The sequence below is a fragment of the Pelodiscus sinensis genome, chromosome 1 (genome assembly GCF_052426305.1).
Source record: "Pelodiscus sinensis isolate ZL-2025 chromosome 1, ASM5242630v1, whole genome shotgun sequence".
NCBI classification, from domain to species: Eukaryota; Metazoa; Chordata; order Testudines; family Trionychidae; genus Pelodiscus; species Pelodiscus sinensis.
Window position 1 is genome coordinate 298,887,572 of NC_143052.1, and position 23,034 is coordinate 298,910,605.

At 41.8% G+C, this 23,034-nt stretch overlaps 1 protein-coding gene across 1 annotated transcript in view; it reads left to right on the forward strand.

Moving 5' to 3' along the window:
* The first annotated feature begins 1,468 nt into the window (after positions 1 to 1,468).
* The window catches only part of TRPC4 (transient receptor potential cation channel subfamily C member 4), a 237,796-nt gene continuing 216,230 nt past the window's right edge, over positions 1,469 to 23,034 (forward strand). The window contains exon 1 of the mRNA XM_006124925.5: positions 1,469 to 2,091. The gene's annotated coding sequence lies outside the window, so the exon portion shown is untranslated. The remainder of the gene's footprint in view (positions 2,092 to 23,034) is intronic.

A 23,034-nucleotide genomic window follows, 5' to 3' on the forward strand; every position in this document is an offset into this window, starting at 1 on the left:
TCCAGAACTCCTGCTGTAGGTGTTCTGGGGGCAGAGTGTTGTTGCCCCCAGTGCCAGCCTTCCCCATGTTCTGGGGGCGGGAAGGCTGGAGCCGCATGCTCTCTTCCAATGCTCCAGGGCTAGGGAGGCAGGGGATGCATATCCTCCTCTCTCCCCATACCCCAGGATACCCACAGATATAAAGTAGACATCTGCAAATTTACAGGATTCTAGATACAAAATTTGTATCTGCAACCACATCCACAAAAATGAAATGTGGATAGTCACATCCGCAGACGTGGATACCTATGGATATAAAGCAGATATCCACAGATTTGCAGGATTCTACTAATGCCCAAACCTATACTAGTGAATTAAGGCTGTAGTGAGCACTTCTGCTTCTTCCTTCTGCTCATTTCTGACAGTAATGGCTAATGGGTATTGTCCTCCTTTCCATTAAATGAAAACAACAAGGAGTCCGGTGGCACCTTACAGACTGACAATTTTATTACGGCATAAGCTTTCATGAGTTATGACATATTTCATCAGATGCATAAAGTGAAAGAAAAGACATAGAAGGGATACAGAGATGGGAGTGTTTCATGAGAACGGATTTAATCCGGGCCAGGGAAATGGTGACTCACCCCCTTTTCCATGGTCAGTTGCTATTCTGAGCTGTGGCTTTCTTTGCTATCAGTTTCGCGGGAAAAGAGACCATTTCATATGAAGTATACCACACCCACTTTCTATTAAAATAGCCACGGGGCAAGGAGCCATGGCAGTTACCCAGCAGGAGGGCAGCTGGCTAGCTACCGCGGGGAGAGAAACGATTCCAAGCGAGGCGCAGAGGTTGCTGTTGCTCATCCAAAGAAAGAAGCCGCTGCTAGAATGTTACACCTGGACAAGGTGAGCTGTTGCTCCAAGTGGGCATGGTGGTTGGCTCCCCTCTAGATTGGTAAAGAACGAATCCATAACAGGACCGAGGGCAAATATTGTAGAGTTTGAACCTGCTGCACCCGACGGTGGTTTGTTTGTTTTCCGGGGGTAGAGAAACGATTATTCGCTGGTTGTTTTCACTGCGCAGTGCAAGGCTTTGTAAGTTACAGGGAGTTCTTTGGGGACAGCCACTGCCCTGTCCTTTAGTTTCTAACCCGGTCCCTGGCACCTGTGAGCGCACAAGCGCGCAAAGTGTAAGAACGCTGGGTTTCGGGGGTTCCCGCCTGACCTCCGCAAGAGAGGTCTGGGAGAGACACCTGGACCCAGCCGAGAGACTTTTGAAAAGAAAGGCAAAGGCTACGCCTAACCGAGGGGGAAGCTCTCTAGCGGGGGGGCGGCTGGGGCTACAAGGGACCCCCTGCACTCTGCGTTGCCTTGGATCAGAGCCCGCAGAAAGCAGCTTTTACTCTTCGGTGAGGATTTCAGTGTTAAGCCCTGGACGATCCTGCAGGCGGCGCTGTGAGGCACATACCGTGCCCCCACCCCGATCCCCCCCCCCCCTAAAAGTCCCTAGATGAAGCAGCTCCGCACACAGCAAGGAGGGGAAGGCAGAAAGTAATGCTCGCGCGGGAAAGCTGACGGAGCAAACCAGCGCGCAAGCGAATCCAAGGGGCGCTCTCCCACAAGAGGGATCTCTTCTGTGGCAGAGGTGCGCAGCGGATCCCCCGGGCAGGAAAGCACCCACTGAGGCTTATGCGTGTGCTTTCCCCTCTCGTGCCCATGCCTCGCAGCTTCTCCTCCAGCAGGAAACCTTTCCCGGGAAGGGACTGTGACTTTCTGCGCTCGGCATGGGATTCCCAGGCAGAGTAATGAGACGCCACAGTAACCAGGGAGGGAGGAATTTGCCGCTCATCTGTTGCACTCCAGCGAAGCTCCAGGCGAGGTCTGCGTGGGTGGAAGTGATGAAGACCACCTGAACTGGCCCAGGGTGGCTGAACGATGAGGAGAATACAATAGAAATGGGGAAAAGTGGATGAGCTGGGCGATTGCAAACAAATACCCCCCCCCCCCCCACACACACACACCCTAAATGGCTTTAATTTACAATTGGGATTGAAATGCGCCCTGACGAGCGGAAGGAAAAACGCTGGCTAGCAACGCGTGCCTGTAAACCAAGTAAGTTCTGACCCCTTTGGGAATTTTTTTCTTCTTGACGCTTTGGTGTTGCGTTGTTCCTTCTAAGAGACGCCCCCAGTTGCTGGCCTGGGCTAACTTTTGCCCACATGAAAGCGCGCAGTGATGGCTGGGGGTGCTGTGCCCGCTTGCACCTCGCGTTTTAGCCCCCCTCCCCTTACATAATAAACGTGCTTGTTGTTGTTGTTTTTTATCGCAATCAGTTTCATTGTTGACATTGTAGAAAGTGCCTTCGGTCTGGTTTACTGCAGGTGAAGTCTGACACCTGCAGGTCAACTGAGTATATGAAAACACCGAAGAGAAATAATTTTGTATGGACGACTAGCTGGCTCAGAAGTAGCTAGTAGACAACAGATTTTGGTGGGTGCAATGCTCCTAACGTAAGCCAATGGATGGTGCAGAAGGCTCATTTTTTGAGACTGGGCTTTCACGAAGGCGAGTGAAGCTGTTCAACTGGGCAGAAGACTGATTCTATACTGTAATAAGGTATATATTATCATGAGCTTTCGTGGGCAAACCCCACAAAAATTCTTGATACTATATATAATATCTATATAACTTGTTAGTTTCTAACCCTTACAAGGTGCTACAGGACTACAAGTTGTTATTTTTTTAAGTTACAGACTAACACAGCTACCCCTCTGAGTCTATTGTAAGGGTTAGCATGCATGTGTCTTTAAAATACATCTGTGACAGTGACTGACAGCTATTCAGGTGAGGGGTTATATGTATCAGTAAATACTTTTTCCCCTTCTCATTTTAGGCTTTGAATTTCACACACCTACCTTATTAATTATGTGGCTACAGAGGTGTATAAGACCACATTTTCAGGGGGAAAAATAGGGATACATCCATTTCCCACATTATTTCATGGGTTGCCAACTTTGTAACTGTTAACAATCAACCTCCCCAAAGGCAGCAGTATAGCCACGGACATTTTTTTTTCTTTTTTAGGAATTCTGAACTTTCTGAAATTATGATGTAATAAAACTGCAGTACTTGAGTAACAGTGAATTTTTATGGAGGAAAGGATGAATGATCAGTGTGCTAATAATAATTTACCATCTAAAATAATGGAGATATCCTATTTTATCAGGACATAATTTCCAAGGTGCACCTCTGCATACTGTTGTTTTTTTTTAATCTTGCCATCAACTTGCTATCGGAAAGAGTTTCTTATTTAAAATAGTGGTTCTTTCCCTCAATCTCTTTTTGAAGCTTTCACACATCAGTTATCTTTTATATCCTGTCACTGTGAAGTTAACACAGTTAACAATTCTGAAAATCAAAGTTGATGGGGAACAGCTACATAACCAGTGCAGCAAATTTCATGTACATCTTATACATTTTTTTAGCCCTAAAGTGTGTGTGTTAGGGGGTATTTAATTTCTTTCCATTAACCATTACTATGACAGTATCTTGCAAAATATAATCCTGCAAAACATAAAAGAGAACCCGTAGAGTAAAGAGGAAGTCTGAGGTTGATGGCAAATGAACATGATGAAAATGATCCTGAAAATAACTTGCATGGTAAATAAATTGATTGAAGGAATTTGCCTATGCATTGAATTTACATTTTCAAGCTCCTGAATATGTTGGCTATTTTACAGTAGTCCTCATCCCCTTGAAAAGAAGCACTTGATGTTCTAGAACATTAAACAAACACTGTCAGAAATACATATACTAAGTAGGAATTGAATTGAAAAATCCACTGCAATTGGCAAGACCTGCAGCTTTGTTGTTGTATTATTATATTTTACAAAGCAGTGTCACTAACATTCTTTTGTTTTACTGGAATCAGTTGAGTGAGTCCCTGTTAGCATGGCAACAGAAATTTATATTTATCCAAAGGTGCCTCATAAAAGAAGTAATGCTGATTCTTCCTGAACTAAAATGCCTTCTAGTTATAAGTAAATAGAGACTTTACTCCAAAATGCTTTATGGTTAGTTTGCACGTCTAAAAAATTACAAGAAGAGAGACCATAAATCAGAATTCAGACAATATTATCAGAGAAGGATGATATCAACATTTGGTTGTATTATGATAAATTCATCCATGTAAACTCTGTATAATACTACCATTAATGGTGTACATGCTTTAAGTGACCAAGGCCAGGTGATATTTACCCGAGAGTTCTGAAAGCTCTCAGTTGTGAAATTGCTGCACTACAAACCATGATATGTAACCTATTAATTAAATCAACTTCTATACCAGATGACTAGAAAAGAGCTAATGTGGTGCCAATTTTTTAAAAACCCTCCAAAGGATGATATGGCAATTACAAGCTGGTAAGATTAACTTTAATACTGGAGAAATTGATTGAAACCATAGAAAAGAACAGAATTATCAGACATATAGATGAACACAATTTGTGGGAAAAGAAGTGGTGAGGAATGTTTTTTTACAAAGGGAAATCATGCCTCCTCAATCTACTAGAATTCTGTGAGGGGGTCCATAAGCATGCAGACAAGGGGGATCCAGTGGATGTAATATACTTAGGTTTTCAAAAACCCTTTCATAAGGTCCCTCACCAAAGACTCTTAAGCAAAGTAAGCTGTCATGGGATAAGAGAGAAGATAGATTGATAACTAGTTAAAAGATAGGAAACAAAAGGTAGGAATAAATGCTCAGTTTTTGGAATGGAGAGTGGTAACTAGTGGTGGCCATCAGGGATATCTACTGGGACCAGTCCTATTCAACATACATATTTATCAATTATATGGAAAAAGGAGGTAAACAGTGAGGTGAAAAAGTTTGCAGGTGACACAACTATTCAAGATAGTTAAGTTCACAGCTGACTGAAAAAACTTACAATGGGATCTCACAAAAACAGGTGATTGGGAAACAAATGAAATTCAATGTTGATAAATGCAAAGCTACGTGCATTGGAAAACATTGTCCCAACTATACATATAAATTCTAGGGTCAAAATTGGCTGGTACCACTTAGGAAAAAATCTTAGCATCACAGAACACTAGAACTAGAAGTGACCTTGAGAGGTCATCGAGTCCAGTCCCCTGCCCTCACGACAGGACCCAGTATCATCTAGACCATCCCAGAGAGATGTCTATCTAACCTGCTCTTAAATATGTCCAGAAATGGAAATTCTACAACCTCCTTAGGCAAATTATTCCAGTGTTCAACCACCCTGACAGTTAGGAAGTTTTTCCTAATTCCAACCTAAACCTCCCTTGCTGCAGTTTAAGCCCATTGCTTCTTGTCCTATCTTCGGAGGCTGAAGAGATCCTTTTTTCTCTCTCCTCTTTATAACACCCTTTTAGATACCTGAAAACCACTATTATATCCCCTCTCAGTCTTCTCCTTTCCAAACTAAAGCCCAATTCTTTCAGTCTTCCTTTGTAGGTCATGTTCTCTAGACCTTTAATTCTTGTTGCTCTTCTCTGGACCTTCTCCAAATCTTTCTTGAAATGTGGTGCCCAGAAGTGTAGTCATTATGGATTGTTCTCTGAAAACATCCACTCAATATGTAGCAGCAGTCAAAAAAGTAAACAGAATGTTGGGAATCATTAAGAAAGGGATAGAGAATAAAGCAGAAAACATCATACTATGTGTCTATAAGTTCATGATACTCCCACATCTTGAACACTGAGTGCAGATGTGGTCACCCAATCTCAAAAAAAGATATATTGGATTGTAAAAGGTTCAGAAAATGCCAACAAAAATGAGTAGGGGTATGGAACAACTTCCTTATGGGGAGAAATTAATAAGACTTGTAATTTCAGGCTTAGAAAAGAGATGACTAAGAGGAGATATGACAGAGGTCTGTAAAAAAATCATGATGGGTGTGGAGTAAGCAAATAAGAAAATAATATTTACTCTTCATAACACAAAAACTTGGGGTTATCAAATGAAATGCGTAGGCAGCAAGTTTAAAACAATCAAAAGGAACTGTTTCTTCACACAACACAGAGTCAAACTGTGGAACTCTTACAGTATAGGCTACGTCTACTGCGCTCTCTTGAGCAAGAACATATGCAAATGAGGCAAATGAATATTGCTGCACTTTATTTGCATAATTAATGAGCTGCCATTTTTGCTCAAGGGGCTTTTGCACAAAAAGGAGCTGTCTACATGGCAAAAACCTCCTCTTGTGCAAGAGCTGTTCTGCCTGGAAAAAAAAGTGGCAGAACAGCTCTTGCGCAAGAGGATTTTTTGCACAAAATGGTGTCTCATTAAGTATGCAAATGAGGCATGGTGATATTCACCACTTTGCCTCATTTGCATATGTTCTTGCATAAGAGAGTGCAGTATGGACATAGCCAAAGGGTGTTGTGAGGCCAAGAGTATAAATGGGTCCCAAAAGAGCTAGATAAGTTAATAGAGGATAGGTCCATCAATGACTATTAGCCAGGATGGGCAGGAGTGTTGTTCCTTGCCTCTTTTTGCCAGAATCTAGGAATGTGAGGGGATGGATCACTTGATGTTTATCCATTTTGTTCATTCCCTCTAAAACACCTGGCGTTGGCCACTGTTGGATGACAGGATAGTGGCTAGGTGGACCATTGTTACCCACTATTGCCGCTCTTACATTCTGATGTAGGTCCTACATCCAAACACAAAAAGAAAGAAAATCTATTAGAGCAAGCTTTATCAGGTACTTGAAAACTCTAGGGCTGCGTCTAGATTGGCATGATTTTCCGGAAATGATTTTCCGGAAATACTTTTAACGGAAAAGTTTTCCATTAAAAGCATTTTCAGAACAGAGCGTCTAGATGGGCATGGATGCTTTTCTGCAAAAGCACTTTTTGCGGAAAAGCGTCCGTGCCAATCTAGATGCGCTTTTCCGCAAAAAAGCCCCGATTGCCATTTTCACGATCTGGGCTTTTTTGCGGAAAACAAATCTGTGCTGTCTACACTGGCACTTTTACGCAAAAGCTTTGCGCAAAAGGGACTTTTGCCTGAACAGGAGCAGAATAGTATTTTCGCAAGAAGCACTGATTTCTTACAGTAGGAAGTCAGGGTATGTCTACACTACCCCACTAGTTCGAACTAGCGGGGTAATGTAGGCATACCGCACTTGCAAATGAAGCCCGGGATTTGAATTTCCCGGGCTTCATTTGCATAAGCGGGGAGCCGCCATTTTTAAAACCCCGCTGGTTCGAACCCCGTGCAGCTGCCTAGTTCGAACTACCTAGTTTGTGCCCCGTGTAGCCGCGCTGCACGGGGTTCGAACCAGCGGGGTTTTAAAAATGGCGGCTCCCTGCTTATGCAAATGAAGCCTGGGAAATTCAAATCCCGGGCTTCATTTTCAAGTGCGGTATGCCTACATTACCCCGCTAGTTCGAACTAGCGGGGTAGTGTAGACATACTCTCAGTGCTTTTGTGGAAATTCAAGTGGCCAGTGTAGACAGCTGGCTAGTTTTTCCGGAAAAGTGGCTGATTTTCCAGAAAAAATGGCCAGTCTACACACAGCCTAGTATTAAAGGATATTTCACTTCCTAGAGAGATTCCTTTCTGGAAAGAATGGACCTGAACAGTTTAACAACTTTGCTCACCCAATATATTCAGATTTCATATAATATAGCACTAGCCGCTACAGCAGCTAGTTTTCTGTCAAGAAAAAAGCTGAATATCTTAGTAATAGGTGCAATGGAAATATTCAAAGAGGATGGATAACTTTTAGCATCTGATCCTATAGAGGTAACTGAGGCAAAAGGAAAGATTAGACCCTAGATATCATTGCCAAAATAATGTAAGGGCGTTATTCCTCATCCATGGAAGACATTGGCAAAATGTCTCATGGTTGTAGGATGGGGTCATAAAACAGATTCATTGCTCTATCTTTCCCTCATATCTTTTCTCTCTGTTCAGACCGTCAAGCAGAGACACTATCTCAAAGGCAATCAAATATACAAATGAATGTCTCTTAAATTCAGCTCTACTCTCCTTCTAATGATTAAGATTTCATTTCTTCTAGTAGCAGATCCCCCTTTTCAGAAGACTACCCATGAAGAAAGCATTTAGTTCCTCGGTACCTTTTCCTACTTAAGGGCCAAGGCTGCCAGGACCACACACCCAACCTGACAGGATTGTGACAACTGTGTTAAATATGCCAGGGCATATGTTGCTTGCTAACACACACGATCAGTGAGCAACAGCATTCCCTTTTTAATGAAGGTTACTTTGCACTAGACCGCTAAGGCAAACCCCTCAAGTACTTGTTCAAGGTGACTTGTAGAAGAAGCTACGTGACATAGAGAACTAAAGTGCTAGTCTCTCTCTTCCAAAGAGATCTGTTGAAATTCTAATTGAAGTGATAAGTAGAAAGTGAGTTTGTCTTGTCTAACACCTGGGGAACTTTGTCCCTATCCCAAAAATACTATACAATTTGGTAACCTGTTTTCAGGCGATGCACAGGACTGGTGTAGCTGAAGTGCTGTAGGTCAGGATTGGAGTGTACTGGCAAAACAACAGGCAATTCTTGCAGAGCCACGCCTGACTAGATAGGCTTTGCTATTATCCCCTCACCTCCTAAGGGCTATGTTCCCTTTTCAGATGTTAATTAAAAAAACTGATTTGCATTGAATCTGAAAAGACAACATAGAAGCAGCTGGAAAAGGCTTAATTATTGCATATTTTGAGACCAAAGAAACAGGAATACAGGGGGAAAGGCATTCACAGCAATTTTTCTACTCAGACAAGGCACATAATGGCTTTATTTATTGCCACACATGCTATCATCTCTGTTCTTCTATGTGAATTCAGATTCAAGCTATGTTGGTTTATAATATGACTGATGAAACAGTTGTAAAATTTTTTAACTTACTAAAAGCAAGGTGATTTAGAGTTCAGATTAAAATTTGCTTTAAATTCACCTTCTTGTGGTCCTCAGTATGTGGTGTTAAAAATCAACCTATTGTTTTTTTAAAAAGCCCTACTCTCATTGAGGCAGAGGGAAAAAACAGAATTCTTTCCTTCCCTCTGATCTGAGTGATTAAACATAGCTTTTAAATATCCTCAAAATCTACATGCCAGGCTCCAACTGCTTGTTGAGATGTGATATTAGTGAATAATTTCTTGTTTTAATACATTCTACATAATACAACTCTAAAGTGTAACCACACATAAAGGACTAATAAATTAACTTTTTTTTGTATCAAAGAAATGGACATCCAGGGAGAAATCTTTTCTAGGGATATTAAATGTTTGATTTAATGCCATTTGAAACGGGCAAAGTAAGAAAGCGTAGAAACAGGAGTTAAATGCTTTGCACAGCAAGGTTTACAAGGTAATGAAAGATTGTCAGTATGCAGCATAGAAAAAATGTAGCTAGCAGATAGAGCATTTTCATCCCTGTAGATCTGGGCCATTTCACAGCATAAAATTCCCAAAGTGCTGCTTCTATTTTTTAAATGCATTTCCTAGTGCAAAAAGTATGCTAAAAATATCACAGATTAAGTGCATGTAAATTTAGATTTCTCTATGTATCCAAATTATTTTGAATGTGGATTTTAGAAAAAGAGCATCTTAAAATTTGCTGGGTTTAATTTTTCTTGTATCAATTTTTCAAATGTTCAAGAACCATCCAAAGCTCATCTCTACATCCGTGGGAGTGCAGAAGTGTTAGGTTAATAGATTCCTAGATTCCAAGGCTAGACCTTTTGTGATCATCTAGTTTGTCTGATAGTCTGTATAACACAGGCCAGAGAACTTCCCCAAAATAATTCCTAGAGCCAGGCAGGCTATATTTGTCTGAAAGTCTCCCTGTGTTTATGGTATACAGGACTATGTGCGTGAATATTATGATAATGAATCAGAAACTTATAAGTGTGATTTTTTTTTAATTACAATTTTCTGGGTTAAAGTCTATGAGGCCTCAGCACTCCATTCTGTTTAACTGAATCTAGCCTTGTGATAATCTCCTGTTATGGGTCAGTACCTACACTAACTGTTGTTTTAGGGTACGTCTACACTACGGAGGAAGGTAAAAGCTGCTGTTGTCAATCTTCCAGGGTTCAAATTAGTGGTCTAGTTAAGACTGCTAATTCAAAGAGAGAGGGGCATTCTGGTCAATTCCGGCAACCCTGCTTTCACGAGACATAAGGGAAGTTGAAGGAAGAGTGTTCTTTCGACTTCCTGCTGTGTAGACAGCGCCTAAACCCGAGTTAAGCTATTTCCACTTAAGCTACACAATTAATGTAGCTGAAGTTGCATAGCTTAATTCGACTTTAGCCCTGCTGTATAGACATACCTTTAGGGTTCAGTGGTAGCTTCTTCTCCATCCCAAGATATCACTTCTGTGGTTCCCCAGAAGGCTTAATTTCTTTGGCCTTTGCTCTTTCATCTTCACCCTTTCCCTTTCTGCCATTTACTATTTGCCTTTACACTCATCTTTACTTCAGTGATAGCCAAGAAATCCCTGGATACTTAAGTGACTCCTTTTCTCAACCTAACTTTGGTCAAGTAAGCTTGTAGCTTTGACTTCAACAGTCAGCCAAATAAACTCACATGGCAAAGTGGATGAGTGAACAGGAGAAGTGCTGCCAAAATCAACCCTAGCTCCAGATCTCCTGTTTACATCCACTAAGTGACACTGATTCTAGCCATGTAAAACCAATGTATCCAAGTTGTATGTGTGTGGAGGCAGAGCAGCTGGGGAGATGGAATCTACCATTAATACAGCTTAGGGCTAGGGCACAGACCTGCAGGGCATCCCTTCCATTCCCTTCCCAACCTTTGAGAGCTGCAGTTCCAGCCTAAGGGAATTTGACCCATTTGTCTCACCACGTCTAGCAAACAGAGGGTTCTGTTCCATGGAGCAAAGTCACAAACATAGTCTGGGCTTAGGTAGCCCTGACTAGCCAACTCCTATGGCTACGCACCCTGTTGCTTGCTCTCAAACCCGCTGCAGGTCACAGAGACTGAAAAGAGGGCACAGATTTGTTTGGCTCTCAGTTTCTTCAAATTTGCCTATGATGGGTGTTTACCCCACACTAGCCACAGGAGTGATGAGGCTGAGAAGGGGCCAATTGATCAGAAAAGCCACAGCTGAGAGGAAATAGGTATCCTGTAAATCCTGAATGATGATGGAACCCAGCTGAGAAGAAACAGGAATGGCGAGCATAAAGCTAGGAATCTGGCAGTAGCAGGAGGCTACAGTGAGAGCTTTGGACATTAGAGAAGAAAGGAAGGAAATACTGGGGCAGAATATGTATGAAAAGTCTGAGAGAAATGGCAACAAGGTTTAGATGGTGCAGAAGGGTGCTGCTGATTAGAGGGTCCCAGAGATGGAACAAGGGGTAGTAGGTGGGCACAGGTTTCCCTACCAGCCACTAGGTTACTGCCACAGCCTTGGTAGTGAGGAAGAAGACCGCCATTTTTCGAGGAATAGACTTTGATAACGAGCTGGCTAGGGCCACCCATGAAGACAGAGCAATGTGGATCACAGAGAGAGAGAGAAGGGGGTGAAGCATGATGCCCAAGTGAGTGACAGAAGCGGGTTTTGGCTCTGGAAGGAACTCCTCCTCAGATCAGCCAGAAGGCAGTACCCTGGCGGCGACAGTGTCCATCACCCACATACAACTTATATAAAAACCCAGCATGCTCCAAGTATCAATTTTAATAAATAAAATCTCTGCCACTGAATCCGAATGAATAGGATATTCATTTCATCTGCTCCCATTCCTAGAGAATGGCTCAGGAGAACACATAGCGATGCTACTATGCCCAGAATACTTGGGTTCTGTCAGACCACAGAATCAGTGGTGAATTCCACACTGAAAGGCCCTTCACTGAAATCTAAAGATTAAAATCTGGCAGCTATGAACTCAAGCACATTAAACATTTCTTTCTTCATGGCAAAACATTTGGACAGCGAGAGAGGGGAGGGCTTTAGGTATTCTGGACCCTAGCCAGGTAGGGTTTCAGTAATGAGGCCAAGAGTTTGAACTGGAACCAGAAGTGAAAAAAACCCCAACACGAGAGAAGTGATATATGTGTCCTCTTTGACCTATCAATACCTTTAGGCAGATACATTCCCACATTCTGTATCTCATGTAGATTTCAAGTGATCTTCAGCCATAACCTTTTGTATGGCAGACTGTTGTTGTCTACTATGAAAATGAATAAGACATGGGTATCAACAGCAAGATTTGTATTGAAAAGAAATATTCACTATTATCTAACCCAGTGCAGATTTAAAAAAAAAAAACCTCTTTACTCTATCAACTGGGAAGGAATCCAAGAACTACATACATTTCCAGTTCTCTGTTGGAGATCCACTGTTGGCAGGTTAACAGGCACCACCTATGCAACCCATTTCTCTGAGCTTCATGCCTTGAAAGCAAACAGCTTTATGCAGAGTGGCAGGGAACACCTCACAATAGCAGCTGTGCCATGTGTGGATGACTGTAGAGGCACATTTGTCCAATTTGATGTGTATCTTATACAAACAGGTAGAAATTGTGGCCAATGGACCTTCAAAGTCTATCTCATGCATGGCACAGACCCAGCTGTATGTTGACCAATCTGGTTCATGCTCCAGGACAGTAGTATGATGCGTTTTTCTGCAGTGCAATATGAGAAGTTGACCTGGGCACCACTTTACCATTCTACTGCATGACTTACGGATAAGGCATTCCCCTGCGAAGGGAGATAGGACATTGCTGAGAGTGGAATCTGCACATGATATGCTGGAAACTCTGTTTCCACTTAGCCAAACTAAACATACCATAGGAAGTCCAGAATTATTGGGTGATATGTGAATAACACATGCAACTATCTGTTTTTTTGTGAAGAATTATGAGAGTGGCTTTTGCCTTATCTTTCTTCTATGTTAAACCCATTTTTCTGGGTCAGGACAAGATCTTGAATGTTAATTGTCCTCTTGGAGGGGAAAAATGTAAAGGCATTCTTTACCCAGCACATATTTTATCTTTAGCAGACTAGAAAACTGGTGTTATGTCTAAGAAATGTACTGGACCACACAGAGAGCATGAACATAGTCCTAGAAGATGATGAAATTATCCTATATTGCAATAGACCTCTGGTAACTTGTTCTGAAAACAGAAATACTGTAAATACAGATGCTGTTTGCTAGTAAATATTTTCTTCTTCAAACATTTACTACTAATACTTCTTTTTTTAAAAATGGAAAAGTTGGAGTCCCACTAACATTTTCCATTGGGGTATTGAATTAATAGTAACGGTAATGTGTGCATTTTGGGGCATATTGTGTCTGATTCCAGTATAGAGTTTTTCATCAAGGAATGTCTGTGCTGACAAATCCACAAGCTGTGGGGATGGCTTTCCAGTCCAACTGCTTCCTAGGTAAACAAAACAAAAGGAAAAACTAAGTAGCACTTTAAAGACTAACAAGATGGTTTAATAGGTGATGAGCTTTCGTGGGCCAGACCCACTTCCTCAGATCATATATGGAAGTGGGTCTGGCCCACGAAAGCTCATCACCTATTAAACCATCTTGTTAGTCTTTAAAGTGCTACTTAGTTTTTCCTTTTGTTTTAGCAAGATCAGACTAACACGGCTACCTCTTTATTACTAGGCAAACAAAATCAGTGACAGTGTCCTGTCCTCTTCTACAGCATGAGCTTGATCCTCACGCACTGGCATCAAAACTCCATAGACTTCAAATCTGCAGGGTCTTGGCCTTCTACCCCCAGCATTGAGACTACAGAATACCAAGTAAAGGCAAGCACCCTATCACGTGAGTTAAATTCATATGAGGATAGGTTAGTTGAACTAAAATGTGGTAGACTGTGTGTATGTGCGAAATTCACTCCTCCACAAAGTGCAAGAACAAGACTATGCACCGATCTAAGAAAATGTGGGGCTTTTTTTGTTTTTTGTTTTTTCAAGAACCGCTCCTCTCCGCAACACCTTATGCTGGAAAGTTTTCAAGTAAACTCAGACGCACTGAAAAGTCTACTTTTTCCCTGGATGCTTTCCTTCTACCATTAGCCAATCAAATATAGTGTGCAGTCTTAATTGGCTTCTGAAATCCTGCCTGTTGGCAAGAAGAGTTGCAAAGTGGTTTGAGCATTTGTCTCCTAAACCTGAGGTTGTGAGTTCAATCCTTGTGGAGGCCATTAGGGCAAAAATTTGTCAGGGATGGTACTTGGTCCTGCTATGAAGACAAGGGACTGGACTTGACCCCCTATACCATGTGTAGTCTGATTCTCTGGAGTGGGAAGGGCAGCATTTAGTCTTTGCAGGAACCCTTGACCGTGCGTGTGTGTGTGTTTTTTTTTCCTTTAGCCTACCTCAGTCCACTGAATATTTGGTTAAAAGTATTATTTTTGGGGTTCTCAGGTGGTGATTTCCTTGCTTTAATCTCTAGCCATCTGGAGGTGCTTGTTTGTAATAGATCATTTCCAGGTAAATCTTGTTAAGCTTGAATAACTAACTACTGTGACATCCTCTGTTGGAGAGGAATTAAAATAACTCATTTGCATTTGTTTAGACACAATTTTATTTAAATTAGGAGAGAGAATGTTAGCCTTTCAGTTTGGATAATAATCCTTTAAGACAAGCGGTGCTGTAGTCAGCCACCAATACTGGATTTTAAGTATTATTTATTCTGATACAATCAGCTTTGTTTTAAAATTTCACTTATTTGTATAGAGTGCTTGGATCTGCAAAATATTCTCAGCTGTAAAACTGAAGCTAAAAGCATTCTGCATGGAAGCTTCAAATACCAGCTAAGTATTATAGCAGGATAGTCTGACCTTGTGTAAAATCAGGGCCTACCTTTAGAAAAGAACTGCTAACTTTCCCACCCTTCTAGCAAAAGAAATGTCCATCAAAAAGGCCAACCACTGGCAAACTTTTATACATTTTAATTTTAAAGCAATTTTTAGTAGCTGGACTCTACAGTGCTATAAAATAATTAAGGTTTATGGCACTGATGTTGTTGCAGCCATGTTTAACAGATTGGGAAGGAGCCTCCACCTCAGTTTCCCTAAAGTCTCCCAGTGCAAATCAGTGGGAGAGGAAGGAAAAGAATCTATGGTTCCATATTCTAATTTCTATGCTCTAGCTACTAGTCATATTTTCTTTTATAAAGGACATGGAGTCCAGCACAGCATAATTGTAATGTCATGTTTTGGTCTTTCCACTTACATAGAAATAATTTCACTTATGGTTGTTTAACTTCATGCTCTTAAGTTGGAACATACTTGTGTATGTATTGCAGTAAGTTATACCAAATACTTAGAGCTTGGAGATTATACGGTATGTTTATTGTGGCAATATCTTCATGTGTAATTAAACTTCTAATGTGTAACTCTTTCTCTCTGAATTCTCCTGAGGACTATTTTTTTGCTATAGTACTTACAACAAACTTCTTAAGTAAGGACTCAAATCTCACCCGTATCTCAGTTCCATTCAATACATAAGAGAGTTAGGGGAGCTATCAGAAGCTGGTTATATCTCCTTGATTTTGTGCTCGTCTGACCGAGAGCCTCACAGGCTAGATTGGGGCAGGCCATGGCCAGATCTAGCCCATGGGCTCCTCTTGGGGGGAGGAGGAAGTGGGTCTGCATGCTGTCATTCCACCCCCCTCTCTGATTGGGGAAATCATAGAATCATAGGACTGGAAGGGACCTCGAGAGGTCATCGAGTCCAGCCCCCCGCCCTCAAGGCAGGACCAAGCTCTGTCTACACCATCCCTGACAGATGTCTATCTAACCTGTTCTTAAATATCTCCAGAGAGGGAGATTCCACCACCTCCCTTGGCAATTTATTCCAATATTTGACCACCCTGACAGTTAGGAATTTTTTCCTAATGTCCAATCTAAACCTCCCTTGCTGCACTTTAAGCCCATTACTACTTGTCCTGTCCTCAGAAACCAAGAGGAACAAATTTTCTCCTTCCTCCTTGTGACACCCTTTTAAATATTTGAAAACCGCTATCATGTCCCCCCTTAATCTTCTTTTTTCCAAACTAAACAAGCCCAGTTCATGAAGCCTGGCTTCATAGGTCATGTTCTCTAGACCTTTAATAATTCTTGTCGCTCTTCTCTGTACCCTTTCCAATTTCTCCACATCTTTCTTGAAATGTGGCGCCCAGAACTGGACACAGTACTCCAGCTGAGGCCTAACTAGTGCAGAGTAGAGCGGCAGAATGACTTCACGAGTTTTGCTTACAACACACCTGTTGATACAACCTAGAATCATATTTGCTTTTTTTGCAACAGCATCACACTGTTGACTCATATTCAACTTGTGGTCCACTATGACCCCTAGATTCCTTTCCGCCATGCTCCTTCCTAGACAGTCACTTTCCATCTTGTATGTATGGAACTGATTGTTCCTTCCTAAGTGGAGCACTTTGCATTTCTCTTTATTAAACTTCATCCTGTTTACCTCTGACCATTTCTCTAACTTGCTAAGGTCATTTTGAATTATGTCCCTATCCTCCAAAGAAGTTGCAACCCCACCCAGTTTGGTATCATCTGCAAACTTAATAAGCGTACTCTCTATCCCAATATCTACATCATTGATGAAGATATTGAACAGTACAGGTCCCAAAACAGACCTTTGCGGAACTCCACTTGTTATCCCTTTCCAGCAGGATTTAGCACCGTTAACAACATCTCTCTGACTACGGTTATCCAGCCAATTATGCACCCACCTTATCGTGGCCCTATCTAAGTTATATTTGCCTAGTTTATCAATAAGAATATCATGCGAGACCGTATCAAATGCCTTACTAAAGTCTAGGTATATGACATCCACCGCTTCTCCCTTAACCACAAGGCTCGTTATCCTATCAAGGAAAGCTATCAGATTAGTTTGGCATGACTTGTTCTTCACAAACCCATGCTGGCTATTCCCTATCACTTTATTACCTTCCAAGTGTTTGCATATGATTTCCTTAATTACCTGCTCCATTATCTTCCCTGGGACAGACGTTAAACTGACCGGTCTGTAGTTTCCTGGGTTGTTCTTATTCCCCTTTTTATAGATGGGCACAATATTTGCCCTTTTCCAGTCTTCTGGAATCTCCCCTGTCTTCCATGATTTTTCAAAGATCATTGCTAAAGGTTCAGATACCTCCTCTATCAGCTCCTTGAGTATCCTGGGATGCATTTCATCAGGACCTGGTTACTTGCTGACATCTAACTTTCCTAAGTGATTTTTAACTTGTTCTTTGTGTATCCTATCTTCTAAACGTACCCTCTCTCTGCTTGTATTCACTATGTTAGGCACACCTCCAGACTTCTCGGTGAAGACCGAAACAAAGAAGTCATTGAGCATCTCCGCCATTTCCAAGTTTCCTGTTACTGCTTCTCCCTCCTCACTGAGCAGTGGGCCTACCCTGTCCTTGGTCTTCCTCTTGCTTCTAATGTATTTATAAAAGGTCTTCTTGTTTCCCTTTATGCCTGTAGCTAGTTTGATCTCATTTTGTGCCTTTGCCTTTCTAATCTTGCCCCTGCATTCCCGTGTTGCTTGCCTATATTCATCCTTTGTTATGTGTCCTAGTTTCCATTTTTTATAGGACTCCTCTTTTATTTTGAGATCACGCAAGATCTCCTTGTTAAACCAAGCTGGTTTAAATGGAAGCACAGGGAACCACTCCCCTGGAGGCTTTCCTCCTTGTCTCCACTGCTCCCATTGGCTGCAATTCTGGTCAATGAAAGCAGTGGAGGGCGGTGGAGGGTGGTGTCTGGGAGCAGCGTGGGGCACAGAGCCATGTGTATCCCCAAGGAGCTGCACAGGGAAGCACCCGCTATTGCCCTCATGCACCCCACCTCATGCTCAGTCACCACACCAACAACTGGCTCCTGTACCCTCCCTCCTATCCTGATCCCTCACCCTCAGCTTGCTCCTGCACCCTACCTCCTGCCCAGATCCTGCATCCCCACCCCTCAGCTCCATTCTGCACCCTACCTTCTGCCCAGAGCCCACACAACCATACTCAGTCCATTAAAGCACCCTCCCTCCCACACACTGAACACCTCTTTTTGGCCCCATCCTAGAGGGTTTTTTTGCGGGTGGGCACAAAATCTACTAGCTATGGGTCCCCAGAAGAGTTAATCTGGCCTGTGAGAAGCCCTGAACATTGGTCCTCCCTCCATGGACTAAAGCCCAAAGGGACTGGGGTGTCTCACTCAGGGGCCACTTCAGTGGGGGGTGGGTTTTTTCTTCTTACTTCTGTTTGGACCCTGACTGTTTTTTCTGTTGGTCATTGGCCCCTGGCCCAAAAAAAGTTTCCTCGTCTTTGATCTGCATAATTCCTTACAGGTGTTTGTCTAACCTGCTCTGAAAAATATCAAACAATAGTGATTCCACAACACCCACAGACAATTTATTCCAGTGCATAAAAACCTGGACAGTTAGGAAGTTTTTCCTGATGTCCAGCCTAAACCTCCCTTGCTGCAATTTAAGCCCATTGCTTCTTGTCCTATCTTCAGAGGTTAAGAAGAACAAATTTTCTCCCTATTTCTTGTGATAACCTTTTATGTAAGTGAAGACTGTTATCATGTCCCCTGTCAGCCTTCTCTTCTCCAGACTAAACAAACTCTTTTTTTTTCAGTCTTGCCTCACAGGTAATGATTATTTCTAGTCCCTTAATCATTTTTGTTTTCCTTTACTGTCCTCTGCTCCTCCACCTCCTCATTCTGTCAAGTCCAAAAATAGTTCATAAGATCATTGGAGTAGTGATATTATCTTCTATTTGTTTTGCAATTTGACTAACCTCAGAAAGGGCTGACAGAATTGCTGGGTCCCTAGGCAAGGTGTGAGGAGGAATGACTCTGTGCTCTCAGAAGGTGGAGCCTCAGGCAGGAAGGGCTGGACTGAAGATTAACCTCCCTTAGCCCTTTCCTGGCACCTGGAGGGGACTCTGGCAGTGATTGAAAGGTCCCAAGCTTCTAGCTGCCACTGCTTCTGTGCAATAGTGACAGCAGTGGCCAGGACCAGGTGTTTTGAATTGTCAGGCTTCAGGGCAGTTGCCCTCTTTGCCCCTTCCCCCACCAACCTGTCCTTGGCCTGAACCCACTTCATCTCCAAAGGTACATCTACACAGCACCCTAAACTGAAAATAAGATACACAATTTGTGTGGTGCAAATTGCATATATTATTTCAGTTGTATTTTGAAATAGCTTATTTCAAAAATTGGTGCATCTACACAGTGCCAAATTTCAAAAAAAGTGTGCTATTTCAACACGTCCCTTAGCCCTCGTGGAATGAGGGTTACGGGGATGCCGATATCGCACACATTATTTCAAAAAATATTTAGAAAAAACAGGATCATTTAGAAGATGCAGGGTAGCTATTTTGGGACACCTCCGGTATCTCAAAATAGCCCCACTATCTAGACATACCCCAAGAATAAGACTGATTCAAGTTATCCTGTGTGTGGGTACAGTGGAGTTGGCAGCCTTGTTGGGCCCCAGGGTGAAGTGAGGGAGCTGGCTCCGTGCTTCTGAAAGGGGCAGGGTCTTGGGCAGCAGAGGTGTGGCTGGGGCAGCCATCACTCTGCGATTCCCCCCACCTCACTCTCTTTGCACCCCCGCTCCCCTCAGCCGTCCTCACAGCTTCCCGGGGGATGCTGCAGCAGTGCTCTGGTGGCAATTTAAAGGGCCTGGGGCTCCGGCCACCACCACCGCTACAATAGCAGTGGAGTCCCAATCCTTTTTGAATCACCAGGCTCTGGAGCTATTGCCCCTTTTGTCCCCCTCCTCCCCGCCATCCATGGGCCTGTGTAGGCAATGCATTAAGGAGGATGTAAAGAAGGAACCCGTGAGATGGTATATCTGCAAAGCAGCTGTCATGCTCTGGAATATTACAATATTATTAATTTATCATTGCTTTTAGATGAACCTATCAAAAAATCTTAATTATCCAGAAGCATTGCTGTGGAGTACTGCTTTCCCCCTGGGGTTTATCACCCGGCTTCCATGCTATTCCTTCTTTGTAGGCACTACTGATTAAATGGCAAAGTGGATTGGGATCAAATGAAAAATCAGGACTAAAAATCAAATGCAATTTCCAACATGGCAAAGAAGGGTTTTAAAGCCAAAATAGCAGGCCCCTTCATTTCAAAAGAGCCACATAAATGATTTGTAGAAAAAGCCTGAGACAGCTGTGATTTATATCACCAAATTAGAATAGGGTTGTTCGTGTATTTATCACAGAGAATTCTTACTGACAGCTACAGAATAGACAAACATGTATGGTTTGTTTTGCTTTTATTAACATAGCAGTTTGGTATACATTATTCCAAGAGAGCTAAAAATGGTCAGGTTTATAGTAATCATATTTCATTTGTATTCCTTTGTTCTATTTCTTATTTACTCTGAGCAAATGTAATGTACTTGCTCCTGAAGAAGGGGTACAATTAAATGCTACATTAATCAATAAGCACTTTATTGTAAAGAGCCTTTGAGCAACAAGGAATATGCTACATTTTGCAGTATTTTGTTATAGAAGCCAAATTCAGGGAAGTATTGAAAGTATATGCTTAACTTTAAGCATGTGCTGAAGTCCTGTTGAAGCCAATGGGATGGCAGCACATGGTTGAAGTTAAGTACATGCCTAAATTTGTTCCTGACTACAATCTTTATGCCCTGATTCAGAAAAGCATTTCTAATTTGAGGTGGCAGATTAAATTATTAATTGCGGTGACAGAAAAACAGAATGGTACAACATTACATACTCTGTTGATAAACCTCCATTCAAGAAGGTTTTTTTGTGTATGTATATATATATATATATATATATATATAAAGATAATTTTAAAGAAGTCCATTAGTGCATGTTGAGGGTTTTTTTTCAGGTAATCTAAAACTTTTTTAAATTCTTCCCATGTATTAGCATATCTGTTCATACAGATATAGCTCAATGTTTCTTCTTCCTTTAGTGTCTGTAAAAACCTCCCTCTTTTATAATATCTCAATAGTGTTTGTTACCAACTATATTTTACAACTGAAGATGCCATATTCAAAATGCATTCCATAGCTCCTGCACATCAAAGCTCCTTGTATTTGATTTAAAACAAGTTTCTATGTTTCATAATTGATGTTGTTCATTATGATCTGTTCATTTAAAAAAAAATTCCTCCTGAACATGCACTGCAAAATCTTTGGCAGGTCTCCATAAACTATTTGAAAACTATTGCAGCTTTATAGCAATTTGAGAAGCCAGTGATCTTTTACATCTATTACCTTAAAACTATTGGGCAATTTGCATGGTTCTTAACTTTTGTGTTCGAAGATTAGCCCTAGAAATGTACAGTTAGTGCTTGATTCAGCCAGGTGCCAAATTCTCTGACCTTGGTTCCACAAAGCATTTATGTATGTGCTTGACTCGCCACACTGGACTAGTCCAGGTGAAGTCAAAGGACATTAACACACATGTAAATGCATTCCTGAGTTGCGCACTATTCTGCTCAGTTTTGTAAAACTACAGTTATTTAAATTAGGGTTGTGATTTTTTTTTAATCCCAAATTGTTATGCTACTACAACAAGTTGTGCCAGTGGAAAGGTTTATGCTGGTATACTTTATAGCCATATATAAAAGCCAATAAACTATAGCAGTATGAGGCACCTTTAAACCAATATAACTGTCCTCACTAAAGGGTTGTATTGTTTTGACTATAAGTATTCCAATATAAACTTAAAAAAACAACAAATAGTCTGGTAGCACTTTAAAGACTAACAAAACATGTAGATGGTATTATGAGCTTTTGTGGGCACAGCCCACTTCTTCAGATGACTGGAGTGTTGGATGTTCAGGACCAAAATAGGGCAAAGGGGAAGGGGGTCAGAAGGAAAAATGGGAGGGGGGACAAGAAGAGGCAGCGGGTAAAAAATATCCAGGGAAAAAAGTACCCAGATATGAACTACTTCAAGACAGATCCAAAAGAGAAAACAGAATTCCACTTGTCATTACCTACAGTCCATAACTCAAACCCCTCCAATGAATTATCCACAATCTACAACCTATCTTGGAAAATGATCCCTCACTCTCAGAGGCCTTGAGGGAAAGACCTATTCTCGCTTACAGACAACCCCCCAACCTGAAACCAAATCTTCCCGGTAACCATGCTACACAGCCACATCATAAACATCCAGGAACACAGCCCTGCAATCAGCCGCGGTGCCAATTCTACCCAGGGGTGGCTCTAGACTAGCCTCCAAACCCCTCAATGGTATTGCGCCACCATTTGGCGCCCCATTTAACTTGGCGCCCTAGGCAACCTCCTAGTTCGCCTATATGGACAGGCCGCCCCTGACTCTACCCACATATATATTTACAAGTGAATTCATTACTGGAGCCAACCACATAAGCCACAAAGTCAGAGGCTCATTTAACTGCACATCCAGTAATTTAATCTATGCCAGCAACGCCCCACTGCAATATGCATTGGACAAATTGGACATTCCTTACAGGGAAAGAATTAATGGACACAATCAGATATCTGTAACGGGAACATACAAAAACCTGTTGGAGAACACTTTAATCTCCCTGGGGCATTCATTAACAGATCTTCAAGTAGCTGTTTTGTTACAAACCAATTCCACAAGCCAAATACACAGGAAAGGACTGGAACTACAATTCATTCACAAGTTCCATTCTCACACTCATAGACTGAATCAAGATATACTGGATGGCTGGGTCATTATCAGCCTACCAAACAATGAAGGCAACAATGGTTCTTTGTCTATGTAGAATCTCATGATACCATCTACATGTTTTGTCAGTCTTTAACTGCTAGAAAATACAGGACTATGTAGCACTTTAAAGACTAACAAGATGGTTTATTAGATGATGAGCTTTCGTGGGCCAGACCCACTTCCTCAGATCAAATAGTGGAAGAAAATAGTCACAACCATATATACCAAAGGATACAATTAAAAAAAAAATCTTGTTAGTCTTTAAAGTGCTACATAGTCCTGTAGAATAGTGATAGAAATGTAGCCGTGTTAGTCTGGGGTA